The sequence below is a fragment of the Heptranchias perlo genome, chromosome 4 (assembly GCF_035084215.1).
Source record: "Heptranchias perlo isolate sHepPer1 chromosome 4, sHepPer1.hap1, whole genome shotgun sequence".
Lineage (NCBI taxonomy): Eukaryota > Metazoa > Chordata > Chondrichthyes > Hexanchiformes > Hexanchidae > Heptranchias > Heptranchias perlo.
Window position 1 is genome coordinate 101,857,875 of NC_090328.1, and position 26,910 is coordinate 101,884,784.

General features: G+C 49.1%; 1 protein-coding gene across 2 annotated transcripts in view; it reads right to left on the reverse strand.

Annotated features, from left to right (window-relative positions):
* LOC137321156 (A disintegrin and metalloproteinase with thrombospondin motifs 3-like) overlaps positions 1-26,910 on the reverse strand; it is a 299,698-nt gene that overhangs the window by 34,815 nt on the left and 237,973 nt on the right. The gene's annotated exons all lie outside the window — the stretch shown is intronic.

Here is a 26,910-nt window from a genome sequence, read left to right on the forward strand (position 1 = left end):
GGGAGAGTTAGGGTAATAGAGGGTGGGCTTCGATGGGGGAGTTAGGGTAATAGACGGGTGAGCTTCGATGGGGGAGTTAGGGTAATAGAGGGGTGGGCTTCGATAGGAGAGTTAGGGTAATAGAGGGTGAGCTTCGATGGGAGAGTTAGGGTAATAGAGGGTGAGCTTCGATAGGAGAGTTAGGATAATAGACGGTGAGCTTCGATGGGAGAGTTAGGGTAATAGACGGTGAGCTTCGATGGGAGAGTTAGGGTAATAGAGGGTGGGCTTCGATAGGAGAGTTAGGGTAATAGAGGGGTGGGCTTCGATAGGAGAGTTAGGGTAATAGAGGGTGGGCTTCGATAGGAGAGTTAGGGTAATAGAGAGTGGGCTTCGATAGGAGAGTTAGGGTAATAGAGGGTGAGCTTCGATAGGAGAGTCAGGGTAATAGAGGGTGGGCTTCGATAGGAGAGTTAAGGTAATGGAAGGTGAGCTTCGATAGGAGAGTTAGGGTAATAGAGGGTGAGCTTCGATGGGGGAGTTAGGGTAATAGAGGGTGGGCTTCGATGGGAGAGTTAGGGTAATCGAGGGTGAGCTTCGATGGGGGAGTTAGGGTAATAGACGGGTGAGCTTCGATGGGGGAGTTAGGGTAATAGAGGGGTGGGCTTCGATAGGAGAGTTAGGGTAATAGAGGGTGAGCTTCGATGGGAGAGTTAGGGTAATAGAGGGTGAGCTTCGATAGGAGAGTTAGGATAATAGACGGTGAGCTTCGATGGGAGAGTTAGGGTAATAGACGGTGAGCTTCGATGGGAGAGTTAGGGTAATAGAGGGTGGGCTTCGATAGGAGAGTTAGGGTAATAGAGGGGTGGGCTTCGATAGGAGAGTTAGGGTAATAGAGGGTGGGCTTCGATAGGAGAGTTAGGGTAATAGAGAGTGGGCTTCGATAGGAGAGTTAGGGTAATAGAGGGTGAGCTTCGATAGGAGAGTCAGGGTAATAGAGGGTGGGCTTCGATAGGAGAGTTAAGGTAATGGAAGGTGAGCTTCGATAGGAGAGTTAGGGTAATAGAGGGTGAGCTTCGATGGGGGAGTTAGGGTAATAGAGGGTGGGCTTCGATGGGAGAGTTAGGGTAATCGAGGGTGAGCTTCGATGGGAGAGTTAGGGTAATAGAGGGTGAGCTTCGATAGGAGAGTTAGGGTAATAGAGGGTGAGCTTCGATGGGGGAGTTAGGGTAATAGAGGGTGGGCTTCGATGGGAGAGTCAGGGTAATAGAGGGTGAGCTTCGATAGGAGAGTTAGGGTAATAGAGGGTGGGCTTCGATGGGAGAGTTAGGGTAATAGAGGGTGGGCTTCGATAGGAGAGTTAGGGTAATAGAGGGTGAGCTTCGATAGGAGAGTTAGGGTAATAGAGGGTGGGCTTCGATGGGAGAGTTAGGGTAATCGAGGGTGAGCTTCAATAGGAGAGTTAGGGTAATAGAGGGTGAGCTTCGATAGGAGAGTTAGGGTAATAGAGGGTGGGCTTCGATGGGAGAGTTAGGGTAATCGAGGGTGAGCTTCAATAGGAGAGTTAGGGTAATAGAGGGTGGGCTTCGATAGGAGAGTTAGGGTAATAGAGGGTGAGCTTCGATGGGAGAGTTAGGGTAATAGAGGGTGAGCTTCGATGGGAGAGTTAGGGTAATAGAGGGTGAGCTTCGATGGGAGAGTTAGGGTAATAGACGGATGAGCTTCGATGGGAGAGTTAGGGTAATAGAGGGTGGGCTTCGATAGGAGAGTTAGGGTAATAGAGGGTGGGCTTCGATAGGAGAGTTAGGGTAATAGAGGGTGAGCTTCGATGGGGGAGTTAGGGTAATAGAGGGTGGGCTTCGATGGGGGAGTTAGGGTAATAGAGGGTGAGCTTCGATGGGAGAGTTAGGGTAATAGAGGGTGAGCTTCGATAGGAGAGTTAGGGTAATAGAGGGTGAGCTTTGATAGGAGAGTTAGGGTAATAGAGGGTGAGCTTCGATGGGAGAGTTAGGGTAATAGAAGGTGAGCTTTGATAGGAGAGTTAGGGTAATAGAGGGTGAGCTTCGATGGGAGAGTTAGGGTAATAGAAGGTGAGCTTTGATAGGAGAGTTAGGGTAATAGAGGGTGAGCTTCGATAGAAGAGTTAGGGTAATAGAAGGTGAGCTTTGATAGGAGAGTTAGGGTAATAGAGGGTGAGCTTCGATGGGGGAGTTAGGGTAATAGAAGGTGAGCTTTGATAGGAGAGTTAGGGTAATAGAGGGTGAGCTTCGATGGGAGAGTTAGGGTAATAGAAGGTGAGCTTTGATAGGAGAGTTAGGGTAATAGAGGGGTGGGCTTCGATAGAAGAGTTAGGGTAATAGAAGGTGAGCTTTGATAGGAGAGTTAGGGTAATAGAGGTTGAGCTTCGATGGGAGAGTTAGGGTAATAGAGGGTGGGCTTCGATGGGGGAGTTAGGGTAATAGAGGGTGAGCTTCGATGGGAGAGTTAGGGTAATAGAGGGGTGAGCTTTGATAGGAGAGTTAGGGTAATAGAGGGTGGGCTTCGATGGGAGAGTTAGGGTAATAGAGGGTGAGCTTCGATGGGAGAGTTAGGGTAATAGAGGGTGAGCTTCGATGGGAGAGTTAGGGTAATAGAGGGTGAGCTTCGATGGGGGAGTTAGGGTAATAGAGGGTGAGCTTCGATGGGAGAGTTAGGGTAATAGAGGGTGAGCTTTGACAGGAGAGTTAGGGTAATAGAGGGTGAGCTTCGATAGGAGAGTTAGGGTAATAGACGGGTGAGCTTCGATGGGGGAGTTAGGGTAATAGAGGGGTGGGCTTCGATAGGAGAGTTAGGGTAATAGAGGGTGAGCTTCGATAGGAGAGTTAGGGTAATAGAGGGTGAGCTTCGATAGGAGAGTTAGGGTAATAGAGGGTGAGCTTCGATGGGAGAGTTAGGGTAATAGACGGTGAGCTTCGATGGGAGAGTTAGGGTAATAGAGGGTGGGCTTCGATGGGGGAGTTAGGGTAACAGACGGGTGAGCTTCGATGGGGGAGTTAGGGTAATAGAGGGTGGGCTTCGATAGGAGAGTTAGGGTAATAGAGGGTGGGCTTCGATAGGAGAGTTAGGGTAATAGAGGGTGAGCTTCGATGGGGGAGTTAGGGTAATAGAGGGTGGGCTTCGATGGGGGAGTTAGGGTAATAGAGGGTGAGCTTCGATGGGAGAGTTAGGGTAATAGAGGGTGAGCTTCGATAGGAGAGTTAGGGTAATAGAGGGTGAGCTTTGATAGGAGAGTTAGGGTAATAGAGGGTGAGCTTCGATGGGAGAGTTAGGGTAATAGAAGGTGAGCTTTTATAGGAGAGTTAGGGTAATAGAGGGTGAGCTTCGATGGGAGAGTTAGGGTAATAGAAGGTGAGCTTTGATAGGAGAGTTAGGGTAATAGAGGGTGAGCTTCGATAGAAGAGTTAGGGTAATAGAAGGTGAGCTTTGATAGGAGAGTTAGGATAATAGAGGGTGAGCTTCGATGGGGGAGTTAGGGTAATAGAAGGTGGGCTTCGATAGGAGAGTTAGGGTAATAGAGGGTGAGCTTCGATGGGGGAGTTAGGGTAATAGAAGGCGAGCTTTGATAGGAGAGTTAGGGTAATAGAGGGTGAGCTTCGATGGGAGAGTTAGGGTAATAGAAGGTGAGCTTTGATAGGAGAGTTAGGGTAATAGAGGGGTGGGCTTCGTTAGAAGAGTTAGGGTAATAGAAGGTGAGCTTTGATAGGAGAGTTAGGGTAATAGAGGGTGAGCTTCGATGGGAGAGTTAGGGTAATAGAGGGTGGGCTTCGATGGGGGAGTTAGGGTAATAGAGGGTGAGCTTCGATGGGAGAGTTAGGGTAATAGAGGGGTGAGCTTTGATAGGAGAGTTAGGGTAATAGAGGGTGGGCTTCGATGGGAGAGTTAGGGTAATAGAGGGTGAGCTTCGATGGGAGAGTTAGGGTAATAGAGGGTGAGCTTCGATGGGAGAGTTAGGGTAATAGAGGGTGAGCTTCGATGGGGGAGTTAGGGTAATAGAGGGTGAGCTTCGATGGGAGAGTTAGGGTAATAGAGGGTGAGCTTTGACAGGAGAGTTAGGGTAATAGAGGGTGAGCTTCGATAGGAGAGTTAGGGTAATAGACGGGTGAGCTTCGATGGGGGAGTTAGGGTAATAGAGGGGTGGGCTTCGATAGGAGAGTTAGGGTAATAGAGGGTGAGCTTCGATAGGAGAGTTAGGGTAATAGAGGGTGAGCTTCGATAGGAGAGTTAGGGTAATAGAGGGTGAGCTTCGATGGGAGAGTTAGGGTAATAGACGGTGAGCTTCGATGGGAGAGTTAGGGTAATAGAGGGTGGGCTTCGATGGGGGAGTTAGGGTAACAGACGGGTGAGCTTCGATGGGGGAGTTAGGGTAATAGAGGGGTGGGCTTCGATAGGAGAGTTAGGGTAATAGAGGGTGAGCTTCGATGGGAGAGTTAGGGTAATAGAGGGTGAGCTTCGATAGGAGAGTTAGGGTAATAGACGGTGAGCTTCGATGGGAGAGTTAGGGTAATAGACGGTGAGCTTCGATGGGAGAGTTAGGGTAATAGAGGGTGGGCTTCGATAGGAGAGTTAGGGTAATAGAGGGGTGGGCTTCGATAGGAGAGTTAGGGTAATAGAGGGTGGGCTTCGATAGGAGAGTTAGGGTAAGAGAGAGTGGGCTTCGATAGGAGAGTTAGGGTAATAGAGGGTGAGCTTCGATAGGAGAGTCAGGGTAATAGAGGGTGGGCTTCGATAGGAGAGTTAAGGTAATGGAAGGTGAGCTTCGATAGGAGAGTTAGGGTAATAGAGGGTGAGCTTCGATGGGGGAGTTAGGGTAATAGAGGGTGGGCTTCGATGGGAGAGTTAGGGTAATCGAGGGTGAGCTTCGATGGGAGAGTTAGGGTAATAGAGGGTGAGCTTCGATAGGAGAGTTAGGGTAATAGAGGGTGAGCTTCGATGGGAGAGTCAGGGTAATAGAGGGTGAGCTTCGATAGGAGAGTTAGGGTAATAGAGGGTGGGCTTCGATGGGAGAGTTAGGGTAATAGAGGGTGGGCTTCGATAGGAGAGTTAGGGTAATAGAGGGTGAGCTTCGATAGGAGAGTTAGGGTAATAGAGGGTGAGCTTCGATGGGAGAGTTAGGGTAATCGAGGGTGAGCTTCAATAGGAGAGTTAGGGTAATAGAGGGTGAGCTTCGATAGGAGAGTTAGGGTAATAGAGGGTGGCTTCGATGGGAGAGTTAGGGTAATCGAGGGTGAGCTTCAATAGGAGAGTTAGGGTAATAGAGGGTGGGCTTCGATAGGAGAGTTAGGGTAATAGAGGGTGAGCTTCGATGGGAGAGTTAGGGTAATAGAGGGTGAGCTTCGATGGGAGAGTTAGGGTAATAGAGGGTGAGCTTCGATGGGAGAGTTAGGGTAATAGACGGATGAGCTTCGATGGGAGAGTTAGGGTAATAGAGGGTGGGCTTCGATGGGGGAGTTAGGGTAATAGAGGGGTGAGCTTCGATGGGAGAGTTAGGGTAATAGAGGGTGAGCTTCGATGGGAGAGTTAGGGTAATAGAGGGGTGAGCTTCGATAGGAGAGTTAGGGTAATAGAGGGTGGGCTTCGATAGGAGAGTTAGGGTAATAGAGGGTGAGCTTCGATAGGAGAGTTAGGGTAATAGAGGGGTGGGCTTCGATAGGAGAGTTAGGGTAATAGAGGGTGGGCTTCGATGGGGGAGTTAGGGTAATAGAGGGTGAGCTTCGATGGGAGAGTTAGGGTAATAGAGGGGTGAGCTTCGATAGGAGAGTTAGGGTAATAGAGGGTGGGCTTCGATGGGAGAGTTAGGGTAATAGAGGGTGAGCTTCGATGGGGGAGTTAGGGTAATAGAGGGTGGGCTTCGATGGGGGAGTTAGGGTAATAGAGGGTGAGCTTCGATGGGAGAGTTAGGGTAATAGAGGGTGAGCTTCGATAGGAGAGTTAGGGTAATAGAGGGTGAGCTTTGATAGGAGAGTTAGGGTAATAGAGGGTGAGCTTCGATGGGAGAGTTAGGGTAATAGAAGGTGAGCTTTGATAGGAGAGTTAGGGTAATAGAGGGTGAGCTTCGATGGGAGAGTTAGGGTAATAGAAGGTGAGCTTTGATAGGAGAGTTAGGGTAATAGAGGGTGAGCTTCGATAGAAGAGTTAGGGTAATAGAAGGTGAGCTTCGATGGGGGAGTTAGGGTAATAGAAGGTGAGCTTTGATAGGAGAGTTAGGGTAATAGAGGGTGAGCTTCGATGGGGGAGTTAGGGTAATAGAAGGTGAGCTTTGATAGGAGAGTTAGGGTAATAGAGGGTGAGCTTCGATGGGGGAGTTAGGGTAATAGAAGGTGAGCTTCGATAGGAGAGTTAGGGTAATAGAAGGTGAGCTTCGATAGGAGAGTTAGGGTAATAGAGGGTGAGCTTCGATAGGAGAGTTAGGGTAATAGAGGGTGAGCTTCGATGGGAGAGTTAGGGTAATAGAGGGTGAGCTTCGATGGGAGAGTTAGGGTAATAGACGGATGAGCTTCGATGGGGGAGTTAGGGTAATAGAGGGTGGGCTTCGATAGGAGAGTTAGGGTAATAGAGGGTGAGCTTCGATAGGAGAGTTAGGGTAATAGAGGGTGAGCTTCGATAGGAGAGTTAGGGTAATAGAGGGTGAGCTTCGATGGGAGAGTTAGGGTAATAGAGGGTGGGCTTCGATAGGAGAGTTAGGGTAATAGAGGGTGGGCTTCGATAGGAGAGTTAGGGTAATAGAGGGTGAGCTTCGATGGGGGAGTTAGGGTAATAGAGGGTGGGCTTCGATGGGGGAGTTAGGGTAATAGAGGGTGAGCTTCGATGGGAGAGTTAGGGTAATAGAGGGTGAGCTTCGATAGGAGAGTTAGGGTAATAGAGGGTGAGCTTTGATAGGAGAGTTAGGGTAATAGAGGGTGAGCTTCGATGGGAGAGTTAGGGTAATAGAAGGTGAGCTTTGATAGGAGAGTTAGGGTAATAGAGGGTGAGCTTCGATAGAAGAGTTAGGGTAATAGAAGGTGAGCTTTGATAGGAGAGTTAGGGTAATAGAGGGGTGGGCTTCGATAGAAGAGTTAGGGTAATAGAAGGTGAGCTTTGATAGGAGAGTTAGGGTAATAGAGGGTGAGCTTCGATGGGAGAGTTAGGGTAATAGAGGGTGGGCTTCGATGGGGGAGTTAGGGTAATAGAGGGTGAGCTTCGATGGGAGAGTTAGGGTAATAGAGGGGTGAGCTTTGATAGGAGAGTTAGGGTAATAGAGGGTGGGCTTCGCTGGGAGAGTTAGGGTAATAGAGGGTGAGCTTCGATGGGAGAGTTAGGGTAATAGAGGGTGAGCTTCGATGGGAGAGTTAGGGTAATAGAGGGTGAGCTTCGATGGGGGAGTTAGGGTAATAGAGGGTGAGCTTCGATGGGAGAGTTAGGGTAATAGAGGGTGAGCTTTGACAGGAGAGTTAGGGTAATAGAGGGTGGGCTTCGATGGGAGAGTTAGGGTAATAGAGGGTGAGCTTCGATAGGAGAGTTAGGGTAATAGACGGGTGAGCTTCGATGGGGGAGTTAGGGTAATAGAGGGGTGGGCTTCGATAGGAGAGTTAGGGTAATAGAGGGTGAGCTTCGATAGGAGAGTTAGGGTAATAGAGGGTGAGCTTCGATAGGAGAGTTAGGGTAATAGAGGGTGAGCTTTGATGGGAGAGTTAGGGTAATAGAGGGTGGGCTTCGATGGGAGAGTTAGGGTAATAGACGGTGAGCTTTGATGGGAGAGTTAGGGTAATAGAGGGTGGGCTTCGATGGGGGAGTTAGGGTAATAGACGGGTGAGCTTCGATGGGGGAGTTAGGGTAATAGAGGGGTGGGCTTCGATAGGAGAGTTAGGGTAATAGAGGGTGAGCTTCGATGGGAGAGTTAGGGTAATAGAGGGTGAGCTTCGATAGGAGAGTTAGGGTAATAGACGGTGAGCTTCGATGGGAGAGTTAGGGTAATAGACGGTGAGCTTCGATGGGAGAGTTAGGGTAATAGAGGGTGGGCTTCGATAGGAGAGTTAGGGTAATAGAGGGGTGGGCTTCGATAGGAGAGTTAGGGTAATAGAGGGTGGGCTTCGATAGGAGAGTTAGGGTAATAGAGAGTGGGCTTCGATAGGAGAGTTAGGGTAATAGAGGGTGAGCTTCGATAGGAGAGTCAGGGTAATAGAGGGTGGGCTTCGATAGGAGAGTTAAGGTAATGGAAGGTGAGCTTCGATGGGGGAGTTAGGGTAATAGAGGGTGGGCTTCGATGGGAGAGTCAGGGTAATAGAGGGTGAGCTTCGATAGGAGAGTTAGGGTAATAGAGGGTGGGCTTCGATGGGAGAGTTAGGGTAATAGAGGGTGGGCTTCGATAGGAGAGTTAGGGTAATAGAGGGTGAGCTTCGATAGGAGAGTTAGGGTAATAGAGGGTGGGCTTCGATGGGAGAGTTAGGGTAATCGAGGGTGAGCTTCAATAGGAGAGTTAGGGTAATAGAGGGTGAGCTTCGATAGGAGAGTTAGGGTAATAGAGGGTGGGCTTCGATGGGAGAGTTAGGGTAATCGAGGGTGAGCTTCAATAGGAGAGTTAGGGTAATAGAGGGTGGGCTTCGATAGGAGAGTTAGGGTAATAGAGGGTGAGCTTCGATGGGAGAGTTAGGGTAATAGAGGGTGAGCTTCGATGGGAGAGTTAGGGTAATAGAGGGTGAGCTTCGATGGGAGAGTTAGGGTAATAGACGGATGAGCTTCGATGGGAGAGTTAGGGTAATAGAGGGTGGGCTTCGATGGGGGAGTTAGGGTAATAGAGGGTGAGCTTCGATGGGAGAGTTAGGGTAATAGAGGGGTGAGCTTCGATAGGAGAGTTAGCGTAATAGAGGGTGGGCTTCGATAGGAGAGTTAGGGTAATAGAGGGTGAGCTTCGATGGGGGAGTTAGGGTAATAGAGGGTGGGCTTCGATGGGGGAGTTAGGGTAATAGAGGGTGAGCTTCGATGGGAGAGTTAGGGTAATAGAGGGTGAGCTTCGATAGGAGAGTTAGGGTAATAGAGGGTGAGCTTTGATAGGAGAGTTAGGGTAATAGAGGGTGAGCTTCGATGGGAGAGTTAGGGTAATAGAAGGTGAGCTTTGATAGGAGAGTTAGGGTAATAGAGGGTGAGCTTCGATAGAAGAGTTAGGGTAATAGAAGGTGAGCTTCGATGGGGGAGTTAGGGTAATAGAAGGTGAGATTTGATAGGAGAGTTAGGGTAATAGAGGGTGAGCTTCGATGGGGGAGTTAGGGTAATAGAAGGTGAGCTTTGATAGGAGAGTTAGGGTAATAGAGGGTGAGCTTCGATGGGGGAGTTAGGGTAATAGAAGGTGAGCTTTGATAGGAGAGTTAGGGTAATAGAGGGGTGGGCTTCGATAGAAGAGTTAGGGTAATAGAAGGTGAGCTTTGATAGGAGAGTTAGGGTAATAGAGGGTGAGCTTCGATGGGAGAGTTAGGGTATTAGAGGGTGGGCTTCGATGGGGGAGTTAGGGTAATAGAGGGTGAGCTTCGATGGGAGAGTTAGGGTAATAGAGGGGTGAGCTTTGATAGGAGAGTTAGGGTAATAGAGGGTGGGCTTCGATGGGAGAGTTAGGGTAATAGAGGGTGAGCTTCGATGGGAGAGTTAGGGTAATAGAGGGTGAGCTTCGATGGGGGAGTTAGGGTAATAGAGGGTGAGCTTCGATGGGAGAGTTAGGGTAATAGAGGGTGAGCTTCGATGGGGGAGTTAGGGTAATAGAGGGTGAGCTTCGATGGGAGAGTTAGGGTAATAGAGGGGTGGGCTTCGATAGGAGAGTCAGGGTAATAGAGGGTGAGCTTCGATGGGAGAGTTAGGGTAATAGAGAGTGGGCTTCGATAGGAGAGTTAGGGTAATAGAGGGTGAGCTTCGATGGGAGAGTTAGGGTAATAGAGGGGTGGGCTTCGATAGGAGAGTGAAGGTAATAGAGGGTGAGCTTCGATGGGAGAGTTAGGGTAATAGTGAGCTTCGATAGGAGAGTTAGGGTAATAGAGGGTGAGCTTCGATGGGAGAGTTATGGTAATAGAGGGTGAGCTTCGATGGGAGAGTTAGGGTAATAGAGGGGTGGGCTTCGATAGGAGAGTTAGGGTGATAGAGGGTGAGCTTCGATAGGAGAGTTAGGGTAATAGAGGGGTGAGCTTCGATGGGGGAGTTAGGGTAATAGAGGGTGAGCTTTGATAGAAGAGTTAGGGTAATAGAGGGTGAGCTTCGATAGGAGAGTTAGGGTAATAGAGGGTGAGCTTCGATAGGAGAGTTAGGGTAATAGAGGGTGAGCTTCGATAGGAGAGTTAGGGTAATAGAGGGTGAGCTTCGATAGGAGAGTTAGGGTAATAGAGGGTGAGCTTCGATAGGAGAGTTAGGGTAATAGAGGGTGAGCTTCGATAGGAGAGTTAGGGTAATAGAGGGTGGGCTTCGATAGGAGAGTTAAGGTAATAGAGGGTGAGCTTCGATGGGAGAGTTAGGGTAATAGAGGGGTGAGCTTCGATGGGAGAGTTAGGGTAATAGAGGGGTGGGCTTCGATAGGAGAGTTAGGGTAATAGAGGGTGAGCTTCGATGGGAGAGTTAAGGTAATAGAGGGTGAGCTTCGATGGGAGAGTTAGGGTAATAGAGGGTGAGCTTCGATGGGAGAGTTAGGGTAATAGAGGGTGAGCTTCGATGGGAGAGTTAGGGTAATAGAGGGTGGGCTTCGATAGGAGAGTTAGGGTAATAGAGGGTGAGCTTCGATAGGAGAGTTAGGGTAATAGAGAGTGGGCTTCGATAGGAGAGTTAGGGTAATAGAGGGTGAGCTTCGATAGGAGAGTTAGGGTAATAGAGGGTGAGCTTCGATGGGAGAGTTAGGGTAATAGAGGGTGGGCTTCGATAGGAGAGTTAGGGTAATAGAGAGTGGGCTTCGATAGGAGAGTTAGGGTAATAGAGGGTGAGCTTCGATAGGAGAGTTAGGGTAATAGAGGGTGAGCTTCGATGGGAGAGTTAAGGTAATAGAGGGTGAGCTTCGATGGGAGAGTTAGGGTAATAGAGGGTGAGCTTCGATGGGAGAGTTAGGGTAATAGAGGGTGAGCTTCGATGGGAGAGTTAGGGTAATAGAGGGTGGGCTTCGATAGGAGAGTTAGGGTAATAGAGGGTGAGCTTCGATAGGAGAGTCAGGGTAATAGAGGGTGGGCTTCGATAGGAGAGTTAAGGTAATGGAAGGTGAGCTTCGATGGGGGAGTTAGGGTAATAGAGGGTGGGCTTCGATAGGAGAGTTAGGGTAATAGAGGGTGAGCTTCGATGGGGGAGTTAGGGTAATAGAGGGTGGGCTTCGATAGGAGAGTTAGGGTAATAGAGGGTGAGCTTCGATGGGGGAGTTAGGGTAATAGAGGGTGGGCTTCGATGGGAGAGTTAGGGTAATAGAGGGTGAGCTTCGATGGGAGAGTTAGGGTAATAGAGGGTGAGCTTCGATAGGAGAGTTAGGGTAATAGAGGGTGAGCTTCGATAGGAGAGTTAGGGTAATAGAGGGTGGGCTTCGATGGGAGAGTTAGGGTAATAGAGGGTGGGCTTCGATGGGAGAGTTAGGGTAATAGAGAGTGGGCTTCGATAGGAGAGTTAGGGTAATAGAGGGTGGGCTTTGATGGGAGAGTTAGGGTAATAGAGGGTGAGCTTCGATAGGAGAGTTAGGGTAATAGAGGGGTGGGCTTCGATAGGAGAGTCAGGGTAATAGAGGGTGAGCTTCGATGGGAGAGTTAGGGTAATCGAGGGTGAGCTTTGATAGGAGAGTTAGGGTAATAGTGAGCTTCGATAGGAGAGTCAGGGTAATAGAGGGTGGGCTTCGATGGGAGAGTTAGGGTAATCGAGGGTGGGCTTCGATGGGAGAGTTAGGGTAATAGAGAGTGGGCTTCGATAGGAGAGTTAGGGTAATAGAGGGTGGGCTTCGATAGGAGAGTTAGGGTAATAGAGGGTGGGCTTCGATAGGAGAGTTAGGGTAATAGAGGGTGGGCTTCGATGGGAGAGTTAGGGTAATAGAGGGTGAGCTTCGATAGGAGAGTTAGGGTAATAGTGAGCTTCGATAGGAGAGTCAGGGTAATAGAGGGTGAGCTTCGATGGGAGAGTTAGGGTAATCGAGGGTGGGCTTCGATAGGAGAGTTAGGGTAATAGAGGGTGGGCTTCGATGGGAGAGTTAGGGTAATAGAGGGTGGGCTTCGATAGGAGAGTCAGGGTAATAGAGGGTGGGCTTCGATAGGAGAGTCAGGGTAATAGAGGGTGGGCTTCGATAGGAGAGTTAGGGTAATAGAGGGTGAGCTTCGATAGGAGAGTCAGGGTAATAGAGGGTGAGCTTCGATGGGGGAGTTAGGGTAATAGAGGGTGGGCTTCGATGGGAGAGTTAGGGTAATAGAGGGTGAGCTTCGATGGGAGAGTTAGGGTAATAGAGGGGTGGGCTTCGCTAGGAGAGTTAAGGTAATAGAGGGTGAGCTTCGATGGGAGAGTTAGGGTAATAGAGGGTGAGCTTCGATGGGAGAGTTCGGGTAATAGAGGGTGAGCTTCAATGGGGGAGTTAGGGTAATAGAGGGTGGGCTTCGATAGGAGAGTTAGGGTAATAGACGGGTGAGCTTCGATGGGGGAGTTAGGGTAATAGAGGGTGAGCTTCGATGGGAGAGTTAGGGTAATAGAGGGTGAGCTTCGATGGGAGAGTTAGGGTAATAGAGGGGTGAGCTTTGATAGGAGAGTTAGGGTAATAGAGGGTGGGCTTCGATGGGAGAGTTAGGGTAATAGAGGGTGAGCTTCGATGGGAGAGTTAGGGTAATAGAGGGTGAGCTTCGATGGGGGAGTTAGGGTAATAGAGGGTGAGCTTCGATGGGAGAGTTAGGGTAATAGAGGGTGAGCTTCGATGGGGGAGTTAGGGTAATAGAGGGTGAGCTTCGATGGGAGAGTTAGGGTAATAGAGGGGTGGGCTTCGATAGGAGAGTCAGGGTAATAGAGGGTGAGCTTCGATGGGAGAGTTAGGGTAATAGAGAGTGGGCTTCGATAGGAGAGTTAGGGTAATAGAGGGTGAGCTTCGATGGGAGAGTTAGGGTAATAGAGGGGTGGGCTTCGATAGGAGAGTGAAGGTAATAGAGGGTGAGCTTCGATGGGAGAGTTAGGGTAATAGTGAGCTTCGATAGGAGAGTTAGGGTAATAGAGGGTGAGCTTCGATGGGAGAGTTAGGGTAATAGAGGGGTGGGCTTCGATAGGAGAGTTAGGGTGATAGAGGGTGAGCTTCGATAGGAGAGTTAGGGTAATAGAGGGGTGAGCTTCGATGGGGGAGTTAGGGTAATAGAGGGTGAGCTTCGATAGGAGAGTTAGGGTAATAGAGGGGTGAGCTTTGATGGGAGAGTTAGGGTAATAGAGGGTGAGCTTTGATAGAAGAGTTAGGGTAATAGAGGGTGAGCTTCGATAGGAGAGTTAGGGTAATAGAGGGTGAGCTTCGATAGGAGAGTTAGGGTAATAGAGGGTGAGCTTCGATAGGAGAGTTAGGGTAATAGAGGGTGAGCTTCGATAGGAGAGTTAGGGTAATAGAGGGTGAGCTTCGATAGGAGAGTTAGGGTAATAGAGGGTGGGCTTCGATAGGAGAGTTAAGGTAATAGAGGGTGAGCTTCGATGGGAGAGTTAGGGTAATAGAGGGGTGAGCTTCGATGGGAGAGTTAGGGTAATAGAGAGTGGGCTTCGATAGGAGAGTTAGGGTAATAGAGGGTGAGCTTCGATAGGAGAGTTAGGGTAATAGAGGGTGAGCTTCGATGGGAGAGTTAAGGTAATAGAGGGTGAGCTTCGATGGGAGAGTTAGGGTAATAGAGGGTGAGCTTCGATGGGAGAGTTAGGGTAATAGAGGGTGAGCTTCGATGGGAGAGTTAGGGTAATAGAGGGTGAGCTTCGATGGGAGAGTTAGGGTAATAGAGGGTGGGCTTCGATAGGAGAGTTAGGGTAATAGAGGGTGAGCTTCGATAGGAGAGTCAGGGTAATAGAGGGTGGGCTTCGATAGGAGAGTTGAGGTAATGGAAGGTGAGCTTCGATGGGGGAGTTAGGGTAATAGAGGGTGGGCTTCGATAGGAGAGTTAGGGTAATAGAGGGTGAGCTTCGATGGGGGAGTTAGGGTAATAGAGGGTGGGCTTCGATAGGAGAGTTAGGGTAATAGAGGGTGAGCTTCGATGGGGGAGTTAGGGTAATAGAGGGTGGGCTTCGATGGGAGAGTTAGGGTAATAGAGGGTGAGCTTCGATGGGAGAGTTAGGGTAATAGAGGGTGAGCTTCGATAGGAGAGTTAGGGTAATAGAGGGTGAGCTTCGATGGGGGAGTTAGGGTAATAGAGGGTGGGCTTCGATGGGAGAGTTAGGGTAATAGAGAGTGGGCTTCGATAGGAGAGTTAGGGTAATAGAGGGTGGGCTTCGATAGGAGAGTTAGGGTAATAGAGGGTGAGCTTCGATGGGAGAGTTAGGGTAATAGAGGGTGAGCTTCGATAGGAGAGTTAGGGTAATAGAGGGTGAGCTTCGATAGGAGAGTTAGGGTAATAGAGGGTGAGCTTTGATGGGAGAGTTAGGGTAATAGAGGGTGAGCTTCGATAGGAGAGTTAGGGTAATAGAGGGTGAGCTTCGATGGGGGAGTTAGGGTAATAGAGGGTGAGCTTCGATAGGAGAGTTAGGGTAATAGAGGGTGGGCTTCGATGGGAGAGTTAGGGTAATAGAGGGTGGGCTTCGATGGGAGAGTTAGGGTAATAGAGAGTGGGCTTCGATAGGAGAGTTAGGGTAATAGAGGGTGGGCTTTGATGGGAGAGTTAGGGTAATAGAGGGTGAGCTTCGATAGGAGAGTTAGGGTAATAGACGGTGAGCTTCGATGGGAGAGTCAGGGTAATAGAGGGTGAGCTTCGATGGGAGAGTTAGGGTAATCGAGGGTGAGCTTCGATAGGAGAGTTAGGGTAATAGAGGGTGGGCTTCGATGGGAGAGTTAGGGTAATCGAGGGTGAGCTTCGATAGGAGAGTTAGGGTAATAGAGGGTGGGCTTCGATGGGAGAGTTAGGGTAATAGAGGGTGAGCTTCGATGGGAGAGTTAGGGTAATCGAGGGTGAGCTTCGATAGGAGAGTTAGGGTAATAGAGGGTGGGCTTCGATGGGAGAGTTAGGGTAATAGAGGGTGAGCTTCGATGGGAGAGTTAGGGTAATAGAGGGGTGGGCTTTGATAGGAGAGTTAGGGTAATAGTGAGCTTCGATAGGAGAGTCAGGGTAATAGAGGGTGGGCTTCGATGGGAGAGTTAGGGTAATCGAGGGTGGGCTTCGATGGGAGAGTTAGGGTAATAGAGAGTGGGCTTCGATAGGAGAGTTAGGGTAATAGAGGGTGGGCTTCGATAGGAGAGTTAGGGTAATAGAGGGTGGGCTTCGATAGGAGAGTTAGGGTAATAGAGGGTGGGCTTCGATGGGAGAGTTAGGGTAATAGAGGGTGAGCTTCGATAGGAGAGTTAGGGTAATAGTGAGCTTCGATAGGAGAGTCAGGGTAATAGAGGGTGAGCTTCGATGGGAGAGTTAGGGTAATCGAGGGTGGGCTTCGATAGGAGAGTTAGGGTAATAGAGGGTGGGCTTCGATGGGAGAGTTAGGGTAATAGAGGGTGGGCTTCGATAGGAGAGTCAGGGTAATAGAGGGTGGGCTTCGATAGGAGAGTTAGGGTAATAGAGGGTGAGCTTCGATAGGAGAGTCAGGGTAATAGAGGGTGAGCTTCGATGGGGGAGTTAGGGTAATAGAGGGTGGGCTTCGATGGGAGAGTTAGGGTAATAGAGGGTGAGCTTCGATGGGAGAGTTAGGGTAATAGAGGGGTGGGCTTCGCTAGGAGAGTTAAGGTAATAGAGGGTGAGCTTCGATGGGAGAGTTAGGGTAATAGAGGGTGAGCTTCGATGGGAGAGTTCGGGTAATAGAGGGTGAGCTTCAATGGGGGAGTTAGGGTAATAGAGGGTGGGCTTCGATAGGAGAGTTAGGGTAATAGACGGGTGAGCTTCGATGGGGGAGTTAGGGTAATAGAGGGTGAGCTTCGATGGGAGAGTTAGGGTAATAGAGGGTGAGCTTCGATAGGAGAGTTAGGGTAATAGAGGGTGAGCTTCGATGGGAGAGTTAGGGTAATAGAGGGTGAGCTTCGATGGGAGAGTTAGGGTAATAGAGGGTGAGCTTCGATAGGAGAGTTAGGGTAATAGAGGGTGAGCTTCGATAGGAGAGTTAGGGTAATAGTGAGCTTCGATAGGAGAGTTAGGGTAATAGAGGGGTGGGCTTCGATAGGAGAGTCAGGGTAATAGAGGGTGAGCTTCGATGGGGGAGTTAGGGTAATAGAGGGTGAGCTTCGATAGGAGAGTTAGGGTAATAGAGGGTGGGCTTCGATAGGAGAGTCAGGGTAATAGAGGGTGGGCTCCGATAGGAGAGTTAGGGTAATAGAGGGTGGGCTTCGATAGGAGAGTTAGGGTGATAGAGGGTGAGCTTCGATGGGAGAGTTAGGGTGATAGAGGGGTGAGCTTCGATAGGAGAGTTAGGGTAATAGAGGGGTGAGCTTCGATGGGAGAGTTAGGGTAATAGAGGGTGAGCTTCAATAGGAGAGTTAGGGTAATAGAGGGGTGAGCTTCGATAGGAGTTAGGGTAATAGAGGGTGAGCTTTGATAGGAGTTAGGGTAATAGAGGGTGAGCTTCGATGGGAGAGTTAGTGTACTGGAGGGTGAGCTTCAATGGGAGAGTTAGGGTAATAGAGGGATGGGATTCAATAGAAGAGTTAGGGTGTTGGAGGGTGAGCTTCAATGGGAGAGTTAGTGTACTGGAGGGTGGGCTTCGATGGGAGAGTTAGGATGTTGGAGGGTGAGCTTCATTGGACAAACCTTGTCCTGGATATTTATGATCTAACACTTATGCAGGAAAGGTTACCCAGATCTTGATCAATGTTTACTTTCTGTTACTTTTCTACTCGTTTCATTTTTTTTTGTCATCCATTTTCCCCCCCTCTCCTGTTGAAAGTGTTGAATCCATGCTGAGATATTGTTTCACAAGGCTGGGCTTCCTCTGTGTTTGCTCAAACGGCCGTTCTTCGTAGGTGAGCTTTGTCAATGTCAGCAGACAATTCGATAGCCAGCAGGGATCAATGGAGAGCAATCAGGAATGAGAGCTCCACTGATGCTCCACTCACCAACCCAGTGGGCACTGAAGCAAACTGTGGCATCTTTATCAGTACCTGGAGAGATCAGCTCACTGAGCAGACTCGGGAATGATCCTGCAATCTTTTTACTGTCGAAGGCCCATCTACGTACTGAATAAGCTTTTTAAACTATTAGGGTAGCCTTTGCAGGGTGGACAGGCGTCACCTGAAAGTGGCTAGGATCAGTGTCTCTCGCTGGGAAAGTAACTAGTGCTGTAGAGCAAGGGAAAAACAAGATATTGCTGTCAAAAATAAAAGTGCTTGGAATTGGAGGTAACCTTGTGAGATGGGCTGGTAATTAGAACCATAGAAAAGATACAGCACAGAAGGGGGCCATTCAGCCCATCGTGTCCGCGCCAGTTCGAAGAACAACCAGGTGCCCATTCTAATCCCACCTTCCAGCACCCAGTCCGTAGCCCTGCAGCTTACAGCACTTTAGGTGCAGGTCCAGGTACTTTTTAAAAGAGTTGAAGGTCCCTGCCTCTACCATCAATTCGGGCAGTGAATTCCATACACCCACCACCCTCTGGGTAAAAAAGTTTTTCCTCATGTCCCCTTTAATCCTTCTGCCAATCAGCTTAAATCTATGTGCTCTAGTTCTTGAACTCTCCACTAGGGGAAATAGGTACTTCCTGTCTACTCTGTCTAGGCCCCTAATAATTTTGTACACCTCAATCAAGTCACCCCTCAGCCTCCTCTGCTCCAAGGAAAACAACCCCAGCCTAACCAATCTCTCCTCGCAGCTGCAATTTTCAAGCCCTGGCAACATTCTTGTAAATCTTCTCTGCACTCTCTCCAGAGCAATTACATCCTTCCTGTAATGTGGTTACCAGAACTGCGCACAATACTCCAGCTGTGGCCTTACCAGTGTTTTATACAGTTCCATCATTACATCCCTGCTTTTGTATTCTATACCTTGGCTAATAATGGAGAGCATTCCGTATGCCTTCTTCACAACCTTATCTACCTGTACTGCCACCTTCAGGGACCTGTGCACATGCACTCCAAGGTCTCTCACATCCTCTACCCTTCTCAATATATTCCCGATTACTGCATATTCCCTTTTACTGTTTGCCCTCCCTAAGTACATTACCTCTCACTTCTCCGGGTTGAAATCCATTTGCCACTTTTCCGCCCACTCCACCAACCCATTGATATCTTCTTGGAGTCTACAGCTATCCTCTTCACTATCAACTACACGGCCAATTTTTGTGTCGTCTGCAAATATGCCAATCACGTCGCCTTCATTCAAGTCCAAATCATTAATATATACCACAAACAGCAATGGACTCAACACTGAGCCCTGTGGCACAACACTGGAAACGGATTTCCATTCGCAAAGACATCCATTGACTTTTACTCTTTGTTTCCTGTCACTGAGCCAATTTTGGATCCAATTTGCCACATTTCCCTGTATCCCATGGGCTTTTACCTTTCTGACTAGTCTGCCATGTGGGACCTTGTCAAATGCCTTACTAAAATCCATGTAGACAACATCCACTGCACTACCCTCATCAATCCTCCTCGTCACTTCTTCAAAGAATTCAATCAGATTTGTAAGGCATGACCTTCCCTGAACAAATCCATGCTGACTATCCCTGATTAAACTGTGCCTTTACAGTCTCTCAGTATTGATTCTAATAGTTTGTCCACCACTGAGGTAAGACTGACCGGCCTATAATTGTTCGGCCTTTCCCTCGTACCCTTTTTAAACAATGGTACTACGTTTGCAGTCTTCCAGTCCTCCGGTACCTCCTCTGAATCTAGTGAGGATTGGAAAATGATCCTCAGATCATCCGCTATTTCCTCGGTGGCTTCCTTCAATAGCTTAGGAAACAATCCATCTGGACCTGGTGACTCAATCAACTTTCAAGGATTCCAGTCCCTCTAGTATTTCCTCTCTCTCGTTACCATTCTTCTACTTCCTGAAACTCTAAGACCCCACCAGCAAAAAAAAGTTATCTGTTTTTAATACAGCTGGTCATTCTCTCTCTCTCTCTCTCTCTGTCTTTGTGTTATGACCGCTTGTGTATTCAGTAGACTGGGATGTAATGTTTCTCTGTCTGAACACCATCCATTCCTTTGATTGCTTTGATTATATCTATGCCGAGGTGTGATAACGGGCAGTTGGAAAGATTATCTGTAATCACCGGGCATTGTTCTCTGACTATATATGCTGTGCATTTACGGAATCCTACACTCACCTGACGAAGGAGGAAAGCTCCAAAAGCTTGTGATTCCAAATAAAGCTGTTGGACTATAACCTGCTGTTGTAAGACTCCTTACATTTGTCCACCCCAGTCCATCACCGGCATCTCCACATTAAGACTTCAGGGAGGAGTTATTAATCTTATCTGTTGATATTGTTTATCCATGCATAATGAAAATCTCATTATAAATCAAAGGGTTGAGTTTCTGAGTTTGCATGCCCAGCGGCACGGGCTCTAAAAATCAACCTCCAAATCTCACACCGTTACTTTGAGTAATTAATTGTTGCTATTACTTTTGGCCACTGGCATGATGTGGTTACAGACTGAGTGAAAATAACAGCCAGCCTCTGTCTCCATGGGGCAAACTCTCCTCAAATATTAACTTTTCCTCTGCACATTAACATCACAAAGACAAGCGACACAAATGGGGCATTATATATTGAAACAGCATTGCCATTGGAAGAGTCAATATTTACATCCTTGTGAAATGGGCTGGTAATTGGTTGGGAAGTAGGAGAAAGAGTAAAGATAAAGAGAATGTACTCTGGCAGGATGTGACAAGTGGTGTTCTCCAGGTATTAGTTCTGGGGCCTCAGTTTTACACCATATATATCACTGACTATAGCTTTACACCATATATATCACTGACATATTAACCAAATGAGTTATGTGCAAAAAGTGACCATACAATCAACCTGTGACATTTAAATTCCAAGCACTTTTATTTTTGACAGTAATGTCTTGTTTTTCCCTTGCTCTACAGCACTAGTTACTTTCCCAGTGAGAGACACTGATCCTAGCCTCTTTCAGGTGAAGCCCGTCCACCCTGCAAAGGCCACTCCTGTTCCAGAACTGGACCCAATGCCCCAGAATCTGAACCTTTCTCTCCTACAGCATTACTTTGTGTTTGCCTTAGTTCACTATTTCCTTACTGACAGATGGAAGGTGAATGAACAGATCAGATAAACCTACTGCATGCAGAGGGGTGGGGAATGGAGAGATCAGGTTTAACTTTCAGAGAGGTGGTGGATGTTTAGAATGGACTAATGGGAAGTAACTGAGACTGATAACAGCAATAATTTTGAGAGTTGGGCAGGTATTTGGTGAAAATCAATTGAGGGATATTAGTAGTGAGCTGTGTGCTCTATTTTTGAGCAATGTAGGCAGTGAGCTGTGTGCTCTATTTTTGAGCAATGTCAGAAATGAGCTGTGTGATCTATTTTTAAGGGATAGCTGTTAAGGTGTCAGCTATGGCTCAGTTGGTAGCACTCTCACCGCCAAGGCAGAAGGCTGTGGGTTCAGGTCCCACTGCAGAGGCTTATGTACAATATCCGAGCTGACACTCCAGTGCAGAATTAAGGGAGTGTTGCACTGTCGGAGAGGCAGTACTGAGGGAATGCTGAACTGTTGGAAGTGCCGCCTTTCTAATGAGACATTAAACTGAGGCCCCGTCTGACCTCAGATGGACATAAAAGATGCCATAGCACTATTTCGAAGAAGAGCAGGGAAGTTCTCTCCAGTGCCCTGGCCAATATTTACCCCTCAACCAACATCACTAAAATGCAGGATACCTGGTCATTATCTCATTGCTGTTTGTGGGATCTTGCTGTGTGAAAATTGGCTGCCGTGTTTTCTACTTTACAACAGTAACTACAGTTCAAAAAGTACTTAATTGTACTGTAAAGCACTTTGGGACATCTTGAGGTCATGAAAGGCTTTATATAAATGCAAATCTGTCTGTCTGTCTTAATAAATGTGTATATCATTGATAGTGGTGTACTTAGAAGAATTTACATTTATATAGCATCCTTCATATCCTTGGGCTACCAACGCACAACACAGCCAAATTGTCTTTCAAGTGCAGACACTGTTATGTAGGCAAACCCAGCACCCAATTTGCACACAAGGATCCACAAACAGCAAATGAGATAAGTGACAGGATATGTTGGCTGAGGGAATGTTGACCGAGATACCCCCTTCTTTTCTTTGAATAGTGCCACGGGATCTTTTATATCCACCTGAGGAGACAGGTGCGGACTCGGTTTAACGTCTCATCCAGAAGGCAGTGCAGAAATCCTTCAGCACTGCACTGCAGCATCAGCCTAGGTTGCATCCTTAAGTCCTGGAGTGGGATTTGAACCCACAACCTTCTGACTCAGGTGAGCTTCTTACCAACTGGGCCAAGCTGGCATGATAGGTGCAGAGCCAAGGGTTATGAGCAGGAGTGCTGCATTTTTATTGTGCAATCTGCAAAAATCATAAGCTTGCAAAGAATCGTTCTGTTTCGCTCACTGTGTCACCTCTTGTTGCCGCTCCCAACTCCTACCTAATGCTGCTGCTGCCGCCCTGGGAGATTGGAAGATGCTGCACTAGGAAGGTGGGAAATCCCAATCTCGGGAGTAGTGAGTTGGGGAAGACTGACTGTGAACTAAGTGAAGGGGAAAGCACACTACTAATGTAAACTGAGGGGCGGAGGAGAACAGCACTGGGATAAACTGGAGGAAGGGCAGAGAGTGCCAGTGTGAACTGGAAGGAGGGGGTAAGAGTGCTAACGTCAATTGGGGAAGTGGACAGGGGCGCGGGGGGGGGGGGGGGGGGGGAAGATTAGCGGGGGGAGGAAGGAGAGTGCCAGCATGAATTGGAGGGACAGGATGGGGGTAGAGCGTCGGTGTGAACTGGGGGAGAAATAACCTAGTAAACCCAGTCACCTACTACACAGCAAGTAAATGACTAAACCAACAACTTGTTACTGAATCCAGTCACCTATTACTAAACCCAATAATCTTCAACTACAGATTGGCTCAATGGCGTTCCGCTTGCCTCTGAGTCAGAAGGTCATAGGTTACAGTCCCACTCCAGAATTTGAGCACATACTCCAGGTTGGCACTTCAGTGAGTACTGAGGGAGTGCTGCACTGTCAGAGCAGCTGTTTTTCAGGTGAGATGTTAAACCGAGGTCCTGTATGCTTTTTTCAGGTGAACATTAAAGATCCCAGGCACTATTCACCTGGCCAACATTCTTGACTCAACTAATTAGCATCAAAAACTGATTATTTGGTTATTCATTTCATGGCTCTTTGTTGGGACCTTGCTGTGCGCAAATTGGCTGCCGCGTTCTCCTACATAACAACAGTGACTGCACTTTGAAAGTAATTAATTGGCTGTGAGGCACTTTCGGATGTACTGAGGATACAAAGGTGCTATATAAATGCAAGTTCATACTTTAAACCCAGTAATCAACTAATAAACCCAATAACTTATTATACAGCCTGTAGTCAATAATATAACCTAGTCTTAAGGTAATCTATTACCACAGCTAATGGTCTACTGCTATGTCCTGTAATTTACTACACCCAGTGATCTACCAGTAATCAGTCACCAAAGTCAGTAACCTACTATAATAAAAATAGAAAATGCTGGAAATACTCAGCAAGTCAGACACCATCCTTGGAGAAAAAAACAGAGTTAACATTTCCGGTCAAAGACCTTTTGTCAGAACTGGAAGAAGTTAAAGAGTTAACAATTTTTAAGCAAATACAGAGCCAGAGAAAGAGGGAGGGGGAGGGGAGGAAAGAACAAAAGGGAAGGTCTGTGATAGGGTGGAGGTAAAGAATGACTAAATGACAAAAGGGATGATGGTGCAAGGCAAGGAGGGTGATAATGGGACAAGTTAAGAAACAAAAGATGGGTCCAGCGCAGTTGTAAATGGCAGCAGCATCATTTCATCAACTTTGCTTCCCAATTTCCATGCTTCCCCCGCCTTCACATGATCCATCTCCGACTCTTCCCTTCCTCGACTTCTCTATCTCCACTTCTGGGGATAGGCTGTCCACCAATATCTATTATAAGCCCACCGACTCCCACAGCTACCTAGATTACACTTCCTTCCACCCCGCTTCCTGTAAGGACTCTATTCCCTTCTCACAGTTTCTCCGTCTCCATCACATCTGTTCTGATGATGCCACCTTCCAGGCCAATGCTTCCGATATGTCTTCCTTTTTCCTCAACTGAGGATTCCCCTTCAATGTAGTTGACAGGGCCCTTGACCGTGTCCTTCCCATTTCCCGCACTCCTGCCCTCACCCCTTCCCCTCCCTCCCAGAACCAAGATAGGGTCCTCCTTGTCCTCACCTTCCACCCCACTAGCCTCCACATTCAATGTATCATCCTCCGCCACTTCGGCCACCTCCAACATGATACCACCACCAAACACATCTTCCCCTCTCCTCCCCTTTCAGCATTCCGAAGGGACCGTTCCCTCCACGGCACCCTGGTCCATTCTTCCATCACCCCAACACCCGCTTTCCTTCCCGCAGCACATTCCCATGCGAGCGCAGGAGGTGCAACACCTGCCCTTTCACCTCCTCCCTTCCCACCATCCAGGGTCCCAAACACTCCTTCCAAATGAAACAGCGATTTACTTGTACTTGTTTCATTTCAGTATAGTGTATTCGCTGCTCACGATGCAGTCTCCTCTCCAATCGCAGATTGGGTGATCGCTTTGCTGAGCACCTCCGCTCAGACCGCAAGTGTGACCCTGACCTGCCGGTCACTTGCCAATTTAATTCCCCGTCCCACTCCCACTCCCACTCGGACTTCTCTGTCCTCGGCCTCTTACACTGTTCCAATGAAGCTCAACGTAAGCTTGAGGAACAGCACCTCATCTTTCGATGAGGCACTTTACAACTTTCCAGACTCAACATTGATTTCAATAACTTCAATAACCACTGCTCCCATTTTTTCAGACAGCAAGTGCTAGCAGTGGTTCTGCTGTTGCCATTTACAATTCCTCTAGACCGATCTTTTGCTTCTTAACTTGTCCCATTACCACCCTCCTTGCCTTGCACATCATCCCTTTTATCATTTAATCACTCTTGCCCTCCACCCTATCACAGACCTTCCCTTTCGTTCTTTCCACCCCTCCCCCCTCCCCCGACACCTTTCCCTGGCTCTGTAAAAAACTGTTAACTCTTTAACTTCTTCCAGTTCTGACAAAAGGTCTTCAACCTGAAACGTTAACTCTGTTTCTTTCTCCACAGATGCTGCCTGACTTGCTGAGTATTTCCAGCATTTTCGGTTTTTATGTCAGATATGCAGCATCTGCAGTATTTTGCTTCTGAATCAGTAAGCTACTACTTCACCCAATAATCTACTACAAAACCCAGAAATCTACTGCCACTACCAGTAATCTATTAAATCCAGTCATCTATCACCAAACCCAGCAATTTGCTACTGTAATCTAGTAATTCCAGTAATCTACTGCTGTGCTGTGTAATCACACTGCAGTGTCCTACATATACAACAGCAATGCTAAATATGTAGCACAAAATACAGTTGGAAGAATTGACAGTCCTACAGAACAAACCTCAGCAGCACCCTTTGAACAAACCTGTCCGAAACCCGAGCTCTCCCGTCCAACTGTCCCAAACCCGAGTTCTCCGCCTGACTGTCCCAAACCAGTGCCCTCTGTCTGACTGTCCCAAACCCGAGTTCTCCGCCTGACTGTCCCAAACCCGAGTTCTCTGTCTGACTGTCCCAAACCCGAGTTCTCTGCCGGACTGTCCCAAACCCGAGTTCTCTGTCTGACTGTCCCAAACCCAAGTTTTCTGCCGGACTGTCCCAAACCCGAGTTCTCTGCCGGACTGTCCCAAACCTGAGTTCTCTGTCTGATTGTCTCAAATCCGAGCCCTCTGTCTGACTGTCCCAATCGCGAGCCCTCTGCCTGAATGTCCCAAACCCGAGCCCTCCGTCTGACTGTCCCAAACCAGTGCCCTCTGTCTGACTGTCCCAAACCCGAGCACTCAGTCTGACTGTCTCAAACCCGAGCCCTGTCCGCCTGTCCCAAACCCGAGCCCTCTGCCTGACTGTCCCAAACCCGAGCCCTCTGCCTGACTGTCCCAAACCCGAGTTCTCTGCCTGATTGTCCCAAACCCGAGCCCTCTGTCTGACTGTCCCAAACCCGAGTCCTCTGCCTGACTGTCCCAAACCCAAGCCCTCTGCCTGATTGTCCCAAACCTGATCCCTCTGCCTGACTGTCCCAAACCCGAGCCCTCTGCCTGACTGTCCCAAACCCGAGCCCTCTGTCCGCCTGTCCCAAACCCGAGCCCTCTGCCTGACTGTCCCAAACCCAAGCCCTCTGCCTGATTGTCCCAAACCTGAGCCCTCTGCCTGATTGTCCCAAACCCGAGTTCTCTGCCGGACTGTCCCAAACCTGAGCCCTCTGCCTGATTGTCCCAAACCCAAGTTCTCTGCTGGACTGTCCCAAACCTGAGCCCTCTGCCTGACTGTCCCAAACCCGAGCCCTCTGCCTGACTGTCCCAAACCTGAGCCCTCTGCCTGACTGTCCCAAACCCGAGTTCTCTGCCGGACTGTCCCAAACCCGAGCCCTCTGCCTGACTGTCCCAAACCTGAGCCCTCAGTCTGACTGTCCCAAACCCGAGTTCTCCGCCTGACTGTCCCAAACCCGAGTTCTCCGCCTGACTGTCCCAAACCCGAGTTCTCCGCCTGACTGTCCCAAACCCGAGTTCTCTGCCGGACTGTCCCAAACCCGAGCCCTCTGCCTGACTGTCCCAAACCTGAGCCCTCTGCCTGACTGTCCCAAACCTGAGCCCTCTGCCTGACTGTCCCAAACCCGAGCCCTCTGTCCACCTGTCCCAAACCCGAGCCCTCTGCCTGACTGTCCCAAACCTGAGCCCTCTGCCTGACTGTCCCAAACCCGAGCCCTCTGCCTGACTGTCCCAAACCCGAGCCCTCTGCCTGACTGTCCCAAACCCGAGTTCTCCGCCGGACTGTCCCAAACCCGAGCCCTCTGCCTGACTGTCCCAAACCCGAGCCCTCTGCCTGACTGTCCCAAACCCGAGCCCTCTGCCTGACTGTCCCAAACCCGAGTTCTCTGCCGGACTGTCCCAAACCCGAGTTCTCCGCCTGACTGTCCCAAACCCGAGTTCTCTGCCGGACTGTCCCAAACCCGAGCCCTCTGCCTGACTGTCCCAAACCCGAGCCCTCTGCCTGACTGTCCCAAACCTGAGCCCTCTGCCTGACTGTCCCAAACCTGAGCCCTCTGCCTGACTGTCCCAAACCCGAGCCCTCTGTCCGCCTGTCCCAAACCCGAGCCCTCTGCCTGACTGTCCCAAACCTGAGGCCTCTGCCTGACTGTCCCAAACCGGAGCCCTCTGCCTGACTGTCCCAAACCCAAGCCCTCTGCCTGACTGTCCCAAACCCAAGCCCTCTGCCTGACTGTCCCAAACCCGAGTTCTCCGCCGGACTGTCCCAATCCCGAGCCCTCTGCCTGACTGTCCCAAACCCGAGCCCTCTGCCTGACTGTCCCAAACCCGAGCCCTCTGCCTGACTGTCCCAAACCCGAGTTCTCTGCCGGACTGTCCCAAACCCGAGTTCTCTGTCTGATTGTCCCAAACCCGAGCCCTCTGCCTGATTGTCCCAAACCCCAGCCCCCTGCCGGACTGTCCCAAACCCGAGTTCTCCACCTGACTGTCCCAAACCCGAGTTCTCTGTCTGACTGTCCC